This window comes from Choloepus didactylus, chromosome 12, assembly GCF_015220235.1.
Source record: "Choloepus didactylus isolate mChoDid1 chromosome 12, mChoDid1.pri, whole genome shotgun sequence".
Taxonomy (NCBI): domain Eukaryota; kingdom Metazoa; phylum Chordata; class Mammalia; order Pilosa; family Megalonychidae; genus Choloepus; species Choloepus didactylus.
The window spans coordinates 50,397,666-50,410,386 of record NC_051318.1 but is presented as its reverse complement, the minus strand read 5'-3'; positions in this window follow the sequence as shown (position 1 = coordinate 50,410,386).

Below are 12,721 nucleotides of genomic sequence, written 5' to 3'. Positions count from 1 at the left end.
TCATCCAGTGTCTTCTTTATATTCTTCATCTCTTTTGCAACATTTTCCTTCAGCTCATTGATTTGATTTAGAAGATTTATTTGAATATCTTTAATTAGTTGTTTCAATTCCTGTATCTCAGTTGAAGTGCTATTTTATTCCTTTGCCTGGGCAATATCTTCAGTTTTCCTAGTTGTTTCCTAGTATGGTTCATTATTTTTAGCTTTCTAGGAATGTGATTTTCTTGATTAGTTTATTCTGGAGCTCATTTACACTGTTTTACCTAAGGTTTTCTTGTTGGTTGGTATTTCTCTTTACATGTTCTTTGGTGTTCAGTTCAACTTATTCTTAATCTCTAGCATAACCTCTTCTTAGTTGATCAGAATTTTTCAGGTCTTGTTTTTCTGGTTCTTGCCATTCCTCTATGTAACCTTTTTTGTGAGAGGTTCTCCCCAGGTGTGACTGACCCCAATCAGATTTTCCCAGAACAGACAAGCCCAGGTCTCTGGGGGAAGATGTCCTCCATAACATGTTTCCCTGAGAATGAGATCCTGCATGTTGTCAGACCCTCCTGTGAAGTCTCTAGACCCTGTGCTTTCCCTATCCTGTCCAGCAGGTGGCACTTGTCAGCACACAGCTCCCCACCAGTGTAAAGAGCAGCAGTGCCTTTAATTCTCTGTAGGCCCTGTGCTCCTGTCCCTGCCATGGACATGGCTGATTCAAGCTATTTCTTGTACGCAGTCTCTGGGGTCTGAGTTCTCTGAAGGAGTGCCACTACTTGAGCTTGCCCCTCTTCATCTTAGGTAAGTTATGTTCTTTAGGAGATTATCTCCCCACTAGATTAATTGCTTTTTCTCTCAGACCTATCTTAGCTCCATCCTTGCCTGGGTCCAGCTGTCAATTTCAAATATTTGAGGCTTCCTGTAATGAGCTACTTAGAATAGTTGGGGGAAAAAGAGAAATCCTTTTCTAAGACCTTTCCCAGCCCTGAAGTTTTGTCAGTCCCAGTATAGACTATTTAAAGATACCCCCTTTAGGGTATTGTCTCTTTTACCTGACTAATTTCTCTCAGACAAATTTAATTCTGTCCTTGCCTGGGGCAATGCTTTAGCCTGAGCATTCCCAGCAGCTTTTCAGAGCTGGACCCCAGCTCCCCGGGTTTGCAAACAAGCACCAGATTTGGTACCCATTTCTATGTGCCCCTTTTTTCTTGGAGCCCAGTTCTTTACCAGTATTCTGGACACCTCCAATTCCAAAAGCATCTGTTTATTTTGTTGCTGTTGTTAGCCCTGTCTCCTGGCTGCTGGGCCAAATCCCCCTGGTTCCTTTCATGTCTGCTCTTTGTTTTCTGTGCTTGGAGCTTTTATTCAGCAATCAAAATTTGTTAATTTAATTGTGAAATTGGGGTCAGGTTGAGCCACTCTCCTTGCTTCTAGCACAGATTGTTTCTTTTTCCCTTGGGGAACCAGCTCCAATACCATATGCCATGCCTGTTTGGGAGGGACACCAGCCCCATGACAGGGCAAACTTACAGTTCTTTGCTGTGGTCTCAGCTGTTCTACCTGTTCCAGACTGGTTTATGATGCATGCCAGTCACAGAAGTCCCCAAAACTCCTGATCCATACAGTCCCTGGCTATTTACCAGCTGCCCTAGAGGAGTTGATTCTATTGTTTTCTAATTCTCTACTTCAGTTATCTCCACTCTAATCATTGTTATTTCCCTCTTTTTGCTTACTTTGATTTTAGTTTGTTCTTCTTTAAGTATATCCTCCAGTTGTGAGACTAAGTCTCTTATTTGAGATATTTCTTCATTTTTAATGTAAGGATTTAGAGCTATAAATTTCCTTCTTAAAATTGTCTTTGCTGAATGCTTTAAGTATTGGTATGCTGTGTTTTTATTCTCATTTGGCTCAAGATATTTCCTAATTTCCCTTGTGATTTCTTCTTTGACACATTGTTTCTTTAAAAGTGAGTTGTTTATTTCCGCATATTTTTGAATTTTCCAGTTTTTCTTTGGTTATTCTAGCTTTACTCCATTGGGATCAGAGAAGGTACATTGCATTAATTTTTTTCTATTTATTGAGGTTTTTTGTGATCTAATATTTCATCTATCCTGGAGGATGATGTGTGTGCACTAGAGAAGAATCTGTGTTCTCTTACTATTGAACTGAAGTGTTCTAAATATGTCTAATAGGTCTAGTTGTTTTAGAGTATTTTTCAAATCTTCTATTGCCTTAATGATTTACTATCCAAATGTTCTCCACTGTAGAAAATGGCTTATTGAAGTCTCCTTCTATTAATCTAGAACTGTCTATCTGTCCCTTCAAATCTGTCAATATTTGCTTCATATATTTTTGGTGCATTTATATTTGTAATTTTTATGTCCTCTTATTGAATTGATCCCTTTCAGTATATAGTGAGTGACCTTCTTTGTCACTCCTGAGAGTTTTTGACATAAAGTCTATTTTATCTGATATTACTATTGCTATCCCAGCTCTCTGTTGGTTGCTATTTGTATCATTTATTTACTTTTTCCATCCTTTCACTTGTAACTTACTTGTTTCATTGAATTTTAGGTGTGTCCCTAGTAAACAGCCTGTAGTTCATTGCTTTTTAAAAAAAATCTATTGTGCTAATCTCTGCTTTTTGACTAGATAATTTAATCCATTTACATTAAAGTAACTACTGATAATTCAGGACTTTCTTCTGCCATTTAATTTTTTTGTCTTTGTAATTTGTGATGGTTAGATCCATGTGTCAACTTGGCCAGGTGATGGTGTCCATTTTTTGGTTAAGCAAACACTGGCCTGATTGTTACTGTGAGGATATTTCCTGGATTAAATCATTAGTAAGTTGATTGCATCTATATTTGGTTGCATCTCCAATTAACTGAGGAGATTGTCTTCAACATTAAGAGACATCTCATCCAATCTGTTGAAGGCTTTAAAAGGAGAAATGATAATTTCCACATTCAGAAGAATGAATCTCCACTTCTACTTCATCCAGCCATCTTCTGCTGGGGAATACATTGAAAACCTTCATCAGAGATAACAGCTTGCAGCCTAACCTACAGAATTTGGACTTACGTATCCCCGCAGTTGCATTAGACAATTTTTATAAAAATTTCAGGTATTTACAGATACCTCTTGTAGGTTCTGTTTCTCTAAAGAACACTAACTTATTACTTTTTTTGACCCTCATTTGTTCCATTAGGGGCTAATTTCATATTTATTTGATTTTTTTTGTACTGTACCATTTCTTTCTGAATATATTTTTCACATCCGTCCTTTCACTTTTCTTTCTGGTTATCACAGGGCTATACTTAACATCTTGAATCTATAGCAATCACATTTGATTTGAATGTTTAACTTCAATAGCACACACAGACATAGGTCCTATAACCCTTCATCCTCCCCATCTTTTTGTTCTACTTGTTACAAATTATATCTTTATAAACTTTATGTCTAAAACCATAGATTATTCATTTCTTTTTATGCATTTGCATTTTTGAACCTATAACAAATTAAAAGCAGGGTCACATACCTAAAAATAAAATTATATCTTTAATCACCAAAATGATTACCTTATAGAGATCTATATTTCTTTATGCCACTTTAATCCACTGTCTAGTATCCTGTCTTTTCAGTCCAATGAACTCTAATCTTTCCCTCAATTTTAAAAGGCAATCTGGCCCAATATAAAATTCTTAGTTGATTACTGTTTCCTTTCAGCCCTTCAAATAACTTGTCCTATTGTTTTCTTGCCTTCATGGTTTCTGATGAGAATTGGGACTTAATATTATTGTGACTTCCTTGGACATAACATGCTGTTTTTCTATTGAAACTTTGAGAACTTTCTCCTTGTTTTGACATTTGACAATTTGAATACTGTGTGTCTAGGCATGGTTCTCTTTGACTTTGTCTTGTTTGGAGTTTGTTGGTATTCTTGAACGTGCACATTCACATCTTTTGTTAAATTTGGGAAGTTTTCTGCCATTATGTTTTTGTAATACTTTTTCTGTCCCTTTCTCTCTTTCTTTTCCTACTGGGCTTCCCATAATGCATATAATGGCATACTTGAAGGTGTCCTGTAGGTCTCTAATGCTCTAGTAGCTTTATAAAATTCTTTTTTCTTTCTGCTCCTCAGCCTGAATCATTTCAGTTGTCTTGTCCTTGAGTTCATGGTTCTTCTGTCATCTTCAATCTGCTGTTGGTACCCTATAGGGAATTTTTCTTTTCATTTATTGTGTTCTTCAACTGCACTATTTCTGTTTGGTTCCTTTTTAAAATTTCTAGCTCTTTATTGAGATTCACATATTGCTCTTTCATTGTTTCCCTGGTGTCCTTTAATTCTTTCTGTGTGTTTTCCTTTATTTCCTTGAGCATATTGAGGATCCTTTTGTAAAAATCTTTATCGTATTTGTGCAAAGTCTGTTATTCTTTGGATTTATTTATTATTCCATTGGATAGGTCATTTCCTTGTTTTTCTTTTTATTTGACATGTAATCTCTTGTTTCACATTGTACATTTTAATATTTTACAATGTTAAATCTAGGATTTATTCCTTGAGCTTGTTTCCAGCTAGTGATATGACAGAGATTTCCTTGAGTACCAGGGTTTAACAAAACAAACATACCAATGGGGAAAAAAACACAACATCTTTCACAGTCTTTTCAAGTTAGCACTGCTTTGACTAATGTGCTCCTTGAGAGTTTAGCCCTCCTATCAAGAAGTTCTGCCTTAGGCCCATGTGTCTTGCCCTGGATTTGTGCTTGCTTATGGCCCTAGGAATCACCCTTATTAATGGGAATTCCAGTGCGCCCTCTTCTCCCTCTCTGGGTTCTCTGTTGTATAACACAAAACATATCAGCTCTTGCCCAGTCCACTTTGACTTAATTGCTTCTTGCACTGCTTTAACTCTCCACAAGCTGCTTCTGCCTGCAGGGCCAGTCTAGGAGGGCATACCGGGGCCTAGTTTCCTCGTTCAATCTTTCAGGATGCCACTCCATAGACTGGCAGTGACATGCAGGCCAATATGCATAAAGGAGTTACTTTGCTCCTTCCAGGGCAAGGCCAAAGACCCGCAATGGGAAGAAAAGATGCCACTACACCACACAAGGAAGGGGGTGGAGAAGGGGCCACCATGGACACCATGAATTTCTCCTGCTGTTTCTAAAATTGCATATTCTTGCTTCAGCACTTACCTCGTTACTGTGACCCTTTAACTCTTTTCAGGAGTTTTGAAGAAGTCTTCAGTTTTTGCTAGATGTTCAAAGATTCTGTGGGGGAATGACACCCTGGAACATCTTATACTGTCATCTTTTTTTGACTAGACTCCTCACAAAATTATTTGATTCTCCGGGTTCAAACAGCCTCAACAGTTTGTCACTCTCCCTACCTTTCACATTTTTAAATGTAATTACTCTGCATTGCAAAACTTTAAAATAGCTTAGTCTATTTCCAAAAAATAAGTACATTGTGACTTAAGTTTGGAAACGCATTTATTTATAGATTACTTTATGAAGATTGACATGTGTGAAAAACTAAGTCTTTCTCTCAAAGAACAAGATCTCAGGTTACTGGTTCTGGCCAAAATGGATAGCAGGAACTGGGTTTATGCTCTATCAGGAAAACACTAAAGAAAAATACAAAATAAATGAAGCAACATTTTTCATATATTAACCATCAAGCTGCATGTAGATGATCCCTGAGGGAAGAAAAACAATGGGACAAGCCTTATAATTTTTCTATCATACTGGCTGGAGAGTTTTCAAAGTATAGCCCAAAAAGGGGAAACCTGTGTGGAACATGGTTGTGTCCCTGAGATGAGCAGAAAGAACTAGGTATCCAAGGAGTTCAAAGCAGAGCAGCATATCAGAGAAAATAGAGCTGTGTAAAGAGATAACTCAAGAGATGTGTAGAGAATCCACCATAAGTGAAAACTGCTAAGTCCAGGGAAAGAATTACCAAGAAGAAATATTAACTCCCAATTTTCCTACTTTGATGGAAACTATAAAGCCATGGATCAGAGAACCTAAGATTGTGGCTAGGAGAGACAAGGCAAAAAAACACCTCTGTGAAAAACACTAGATAAAAGCCAGAAAGTGACCCAGAACACCAGTTTCAGCAATGCACCAGCTGGACAAGGTCTGATAAATCCACAGGGATCGTGCACTTGGTGAAACCGGGATTTTGCATTCTGAAACGAGTGAGCAAGCCTGGTGAATATCTGGCAGCCATGCTGCAGTGTGGGAAACTGTGGGCTGGCATTTGGAGGTGGACTAGTTCTTTTTTAAAAAAAACAAGAGCAGCTGCAGATACATCAGTGAGAACTGCACAGTGAAGAGTGGCAGGAACAGCCTGTGTGAACGCCTCAATATCTGGAGTGGAAGATAGCCTTTTGTGCACCTGCTGCTAATTGTCTTGGAGTGAGGAAGGCAGTGGTGAGCCAAAAGGGGAAAATAACCATGCCCCTTGCAGCCAACTTCCCAGCGGTCTGGGAACGCTCCTGCCTGGCACTGGCACCATAGTCCAGAGCCGCATGAAAAAACCAGCATGACAGGAAGTGTTTCCAGCAACTTGTGCACATGCCACAATATCAGATGTGGACAATAGCCTTTTGCACACCCACAGCTAATTATCCTGGAGCTAGGAATGTGGAGCTGTGTGTAAAGGGGGAAATTAACATGCCCCATGCAGCCATCCTTACAGCAGGCTGGGAATGCCCTTACACAGCCCAGTGTCACAGAACTTCCCTTGAGGGAAGCATGCACTAGTGACGTGGCACAGCCTTCCCTCAGCAGAGGCCTTAGAAAGGTACGGCTTGGAAGAGGGACCCACTCTGAAATCGCAGGGAACATATGCCAATACCAAGGACTTATGGGTCAGCAGCAGAGACCATCTGGGGCAAGACTAAAATGAAGGTTTAGACCCTTGCAACAGCCTTAAATCTCCAGGAACACCTGGGAGGTTTGATTATTAAAGCTGCCCTCCCACCCTAACCACTCAGACACATGCCCCACATTCAGGGTGGACAGCACCAACAACACACCCAGACTTGGTGCACCAATTGGACCCCACATGAATCAGACCCCCACACACCACAAAGACAAAGTTGGGGAGAACTGGCTTGAGGGGAATAGGTGACTCACTGATGCCATCTGCTGGTTAATTAGAGAAAGTGTACTCCACCAAGCTGTAGATCTGACAAATTAGAGATTAGTCTTTGAATAATCCTACATATCTTAAAAGAACCCTATCAAGTAAAGTAAATGCCAAGAGGCCAAAAACAACAGAAAATTTTAAACCATATGAAAAAACCAGATGACATGGATAACCCAAATGCAAACAACCAAATCAAAAGATCAGAGGAGACACAGTACTTGGAGCAATTAATCAAAGAACTAAAGACAAACAATGAGAGCACAGCACAGGACATAAAGGACATGAAGAAGAGCATGGCAAAGGATATAAAGGAGATGAAGAAGACCCTAGAAGAGCATAAAGAAGAAATTGCAAGAGTAAATAAAAAAAATAGAAATAAAAGAATGGAAATAAATGGAAATAAATGGAAATAAAAGAAACTGTTGAGCAAATTAAAAAGATTCTGGATACTCATAGTACAAGACTAGAGGAAGCTGAATAATGAATCAGCGACCTTCAGGGCCACAGAATAGAAAATGAAAAAACAAAAGAAAGAATGGGGAAAAAATTGAAAAACTCAAAATGGACTTCAGGGATATGATAGATAAAAGAAAACATCCAAATATAAGACTCATTGGTGTCCCAGAAGGGGAAGAGAAGGGTAAAGGTCTGGAAAGAGTATTCAAAGAAATTGTTGGGGAAAAATTCCCAAACCTTCTACACAATATAAATGCACAAAGCATAAATGCTCAGCAAACTCCAAATAGAATAAATCCAAATAAACCCACTCCAAGAGATATTCTGATCAGACTGTCAAATACTGAAGAGAAGGAGCAATTTCTAAAGGCAGCAATAGAACAGCAATTCACCAAAGACAAAGGAAACAACACGAGACTAAGTATTGACTACTCAGCAGCCACCTTGGAGATGAGAAGGCAATGGCATGACATATTTAAAATTCTGAGAGAGAAAAATTTCCAACCAAGAATACTTTATCCAGCAAAGCTCCCTTCAAATTTGAGGGAGAGCTTACATTTTTCACAGACAAACAAATGCTGAGACATTTTGCTAATAAAAGACCTGCCCTACTTCCGATATAAAGGGAGGCCTACTGACAGAGAAGCAAACAAAGGTGAGAGAGATATGGAGACAGGTTCAGTGCTAAAGAGATTCAATATTGGTTCATTAAAGGACAATAAGAGAGAGAGGGAAAAAATATATCTGATAAATATAAACCAAAGGATAGGATGGCTGATTCAAGAAATGCCTTCCCAGTAATAACATTGACTGTAAATGGATTAAACTCCCCAATTAAAAGATGTAGATTGGCAGAATGGATAAAAAAATATGAACCATCAATATGTTGCATACAAGAGACTCATCTTAGACACAGGGACACAAAGAAATTGAAAGTGAAAGGGTGGGAAAAAATATTTCATGCAAGCTACAGCCAAAAGAAAGCAGAAGTAGCAATATTTATCTCAGATAAAATAGACTTTAAATGCAAAGATATTATGAGAGACGAAGAAGGCCACTACATGTTAATAAAAGGGGCAATCCAACAAAAAGAAATAACAATCATAAATGTTTATGCACCCAATCATGGTGCCACAAAATACATGAGACAAACACTGGCAAAGCTAAAGGAAGCAATGGATGTTTCCACAATAATTGTGGGAGACTTCAACACATCACTCTCTCCTATAGATAGATCAACCAGACAGAAGACCAATAAGGAACTGAAAACCTAAACAATCGGATAAATGAATTTGACTTAACAAACATATAGAACATTACATCCCAAATCACTAGGATATACATTCTTCTCTAGTGATCACAGAACTTTCTCCAGAATAGACCATATGCTGGGACATAAAACAAGCCTCAATAAATTTTAAAATTTGAAATTATTCAGAGCACATTCTCTGAACACAATGGAATACACTTAGAAGTCAACAACCATCAGAGACTTAGAAAATTCACAAGCACCTGGAAGATAAACAACACACTCCTAAAATAAATGGTTTATAACATAGAATGTAGGGGAACTAGAGATAGAGAGCAATTAATGAAGGGGGAACAATAACCCAATAAGAGCAGATAAGCTATAATGGGTAAATTTAATGTTCTGGGAATACCCAGGAATGACTATGCTTTGTTAATTTCTGATGGGTATGGTAGGAACAAGTTCACAGAAATGTTGCTATATTAGGTTATTTTCTTAGGGTAGAGTAGGAACATGTTGGAAGTAAAGTTGTTATTTTAGGTTAGTTGTCTTTTTCTTACTCCCTTCTTATGGTTTGTTTGAAATGTTTTTTTGATGTATATCTTTTTCAAAAATGTTTTTTGATATAGTTAATTTAAAAAAAAAAGGGGGAGTTAATTGGAAAAAAGGAAAAGAACAGTGAGGGAAGTATGCAGAGCCCCCTTGAGGGGCTGGTGGAGAGTGCAGGGGTGTTGGGCTTCCCCACCTCGATGGTTGCTGATGTGCTCACAGACATAGGGGACTGGTGGTTTGATGGGCTGAGCCCTCTACCACAGGACTTGCCCTTGGCAAGAGTGTTGCTGCAAAGGAGAGGCTAGGCCTCCCTATAATTGTGCCTAAGAGCCTCCTCCCAAATGCCTCTTCGTTGCTCAGATGTGGCCCTCTCTCTCTAGCTAAGCCAACTTGGCAGATGAAATCACTGGTCTCTCCCCTACATGGGGTCTGACACCCAGGGGTGTAAATCTCCCCGGCAATGTGGAATATGACTCCCAGGGAGGAAGCTGGACCTGGCATCTTGGGATGGAGAACATCTTCTTGACCAAAAGGGGGATGTGAAAGGAAATGAAATAAGCTTCAGTGGCAGAGAGATTCCAAAAGGAGCAGAGAGGTCACTCTGGTGGGCACTCTGACGCACACTTTAGACAACCCTTTTTAGGTTCTAATGAATTGGAATAGCTAGCAGTAAATACCTGAAACTATCAAACTACAACCCAGAACCCATGAATCTTGTAGACGATTGTATAAAAATATAGCTTATGAGAGCTGACAATGTGACTGGGAAAGCCATATGGACCACACTCCCCTTTGTCTCGTTTATGGATGGATGAGTAGTAAAAAACAAACAAACAAACAAAACACCCAGTGTTCTTTTTTGCTTTAATTGTTCTTTTTCATGTTAATTTTTATTCTTATTATTTTTGTGTATGTGGTAATGAAAATGTCAAAATTAATTTTGGTGATGAATGCACAACTGTATAATGGTACCATAAAAATTGAATGTATGCTTTGTTTTGTATGACTGCATGGTATGTGAATATATCTCAATAAAAATTAATTAAAAAAAAATAAAGCCATGGATCCAACTAGCCACACACATAGAAATAAAGACGAAAACAGTACCATCATCACATAAGCAATTTGCTTAAAATCAATACAGAGAAAATTTTTAAAAAGCAAGAGAAAAGAGAAAAATTACATACACAGGAACAAAGATGAAAAAGATGACAGAGCTCTTACTGAAACCAATGCAAGCCAGAAACATTGCTTCAGTTTTAGTAATGATGTCTATGGGGAGATAATGCTGTTAAATGGTCAGGAGAGGTTAGATTAAATTGCATTTTTAAAAATCTGACTATAATGTGGCACTGTGTTTGTAGTTGTTCAATCTAAGTAGTGAGCCTCCAAATATTATATGTTCCTGTTCTATTTTTTCTGTATGTAAAAACTCATAATTAAATTTAAACTAAAAATTTTATCTTGCTTCTGGACACTGCACCTTAGTCTCTTTGTGTTAATCTTAAATTCTTCCATATCATTTGTGTCCACATGCATTTATTAAAATGATAAAATGATACATAAGAAGTATAAAATTAAATATATGTATACAAGGCCAAAAATGACATCATCATTAATTTCTGTGTGTACAAAACTACTTCTTTAGTGAACATAAGCCTTGCCCTGATTATAAAACCCAAAAAATACAGAATAAAAGAAAATTATAAATCAATTTTGTTCATTAGTATAGATGTAAAATCCTCAACAAAATAGTAGCAAACAATGCATCAATATAACCATACATATATTTATCATACTTCAATGTGCAGCAGAAATGCATTGGATGTCATCCCATTTTGTCACACCGAATAATTTTAAGTGATGTGCACCTAAGGGTCAACTATAAAATTAGTAATTTAACTGTTTCATCAAGGACACTCTTACGTGAAATTGCTTTTTTCCCCTTTTGAATGTGTGAAATACAATGACTACTTATATAGTCTGATGCATCACTGCCTTGATTTGGGGCAAGTTGCTAGTAGTTGCATTGACACCATAAGTTCAAGTAACAGCATAGTGGAAAAGCAAATACTGTATTAGTATTTAAAAAAAATAGTTTTGATCTGACAGACCCTTTGAAAGTGTTCACAATGTTCAATGGACCACACTTTCAGATATACTGCATTAAAACAGGCTTATAAAATTAACTACTGGTGGAATATAGTTAAGAAATATAGCGTAAACACACTTCAAATCCCATAGAAGTAAAAATAATATCAATTACCTCCTCCCAAAAGTGATCATGTCTAAGAAGAATCTTCCACTTTTTAATGTCTTAGATAAGAAGCAAACAATTGAGATAGTATATTCATGACCTCACCTTTAATTATAGAAAATTAATCCATAATATCAAAAGTAATACAGTTTAAAAACAAACCTAATTATAATAACCTCATAAAAGATTTCTCAACTCAGGGAATTTTTAAACAAATTAATATTTCCTTTGTATGGAAACATTTATCTAAAGAACAGTAATTTCTTAAGATTTACTTTAGTTTCTTTTTAATCTCCCATATTCTGATGAAAGTATCTACATTTTAAAATGACAGTTTTAACATGCCTCCCTTTAAAAACTATTAATGTCTAGGCATCTTTGTATCTACGCATAGGGAGATATATGGAAACATCTTCACAATATATTAAGGCTTCATATCTGAGTGGTGAAATATTGTGTATTTTCTATCAGTGTTATCATTAAAAGGAGTATTTTTCTTGCCTCAATGCATTAAAAAAGGAATATCTTTCATTTTTATAAAAATAGCATCTTTACCCAATATGGTGGAAAAGACCCTTGCAAAAAACAGCAGCAATTAGGTCATAATATAACAAATACTTTTGGTCAGAAGTGTCCTGAGATCCTGCCAGCACAGAATGATTGTTTCAGTTCCCCAATGAGCTGAAGACTACAACAGCTAAATTCAAAGCCAGCTGTGTCAATTCCTTTCATACTTGCTTCTCATTTAATAACTGAAGTTATCTAAATTGGTCTATTCCCACTTGCCTCAAATGATTGTCAGAAAGTGTGTTTTTGGTGCTTCCTGTTTTTTCTTTAATAGACACATTCATCAAACATTTATTGCACCTGCTATTTACCAGGCATTTTCCTAGGCTGTAGGGATAGGAAAAAAAAAGACTGTCCCTGACTTCAAGAGTTCATAATCTAATTTACACATCTGAATATGACTTCTAAGACCCTTAAGCTTCTGGTTCCCTTCAATATAAAAAAGGGTTACTTATTTCTATCCACTAATACAATTTCATTTTCGTGCTAACACTGCTT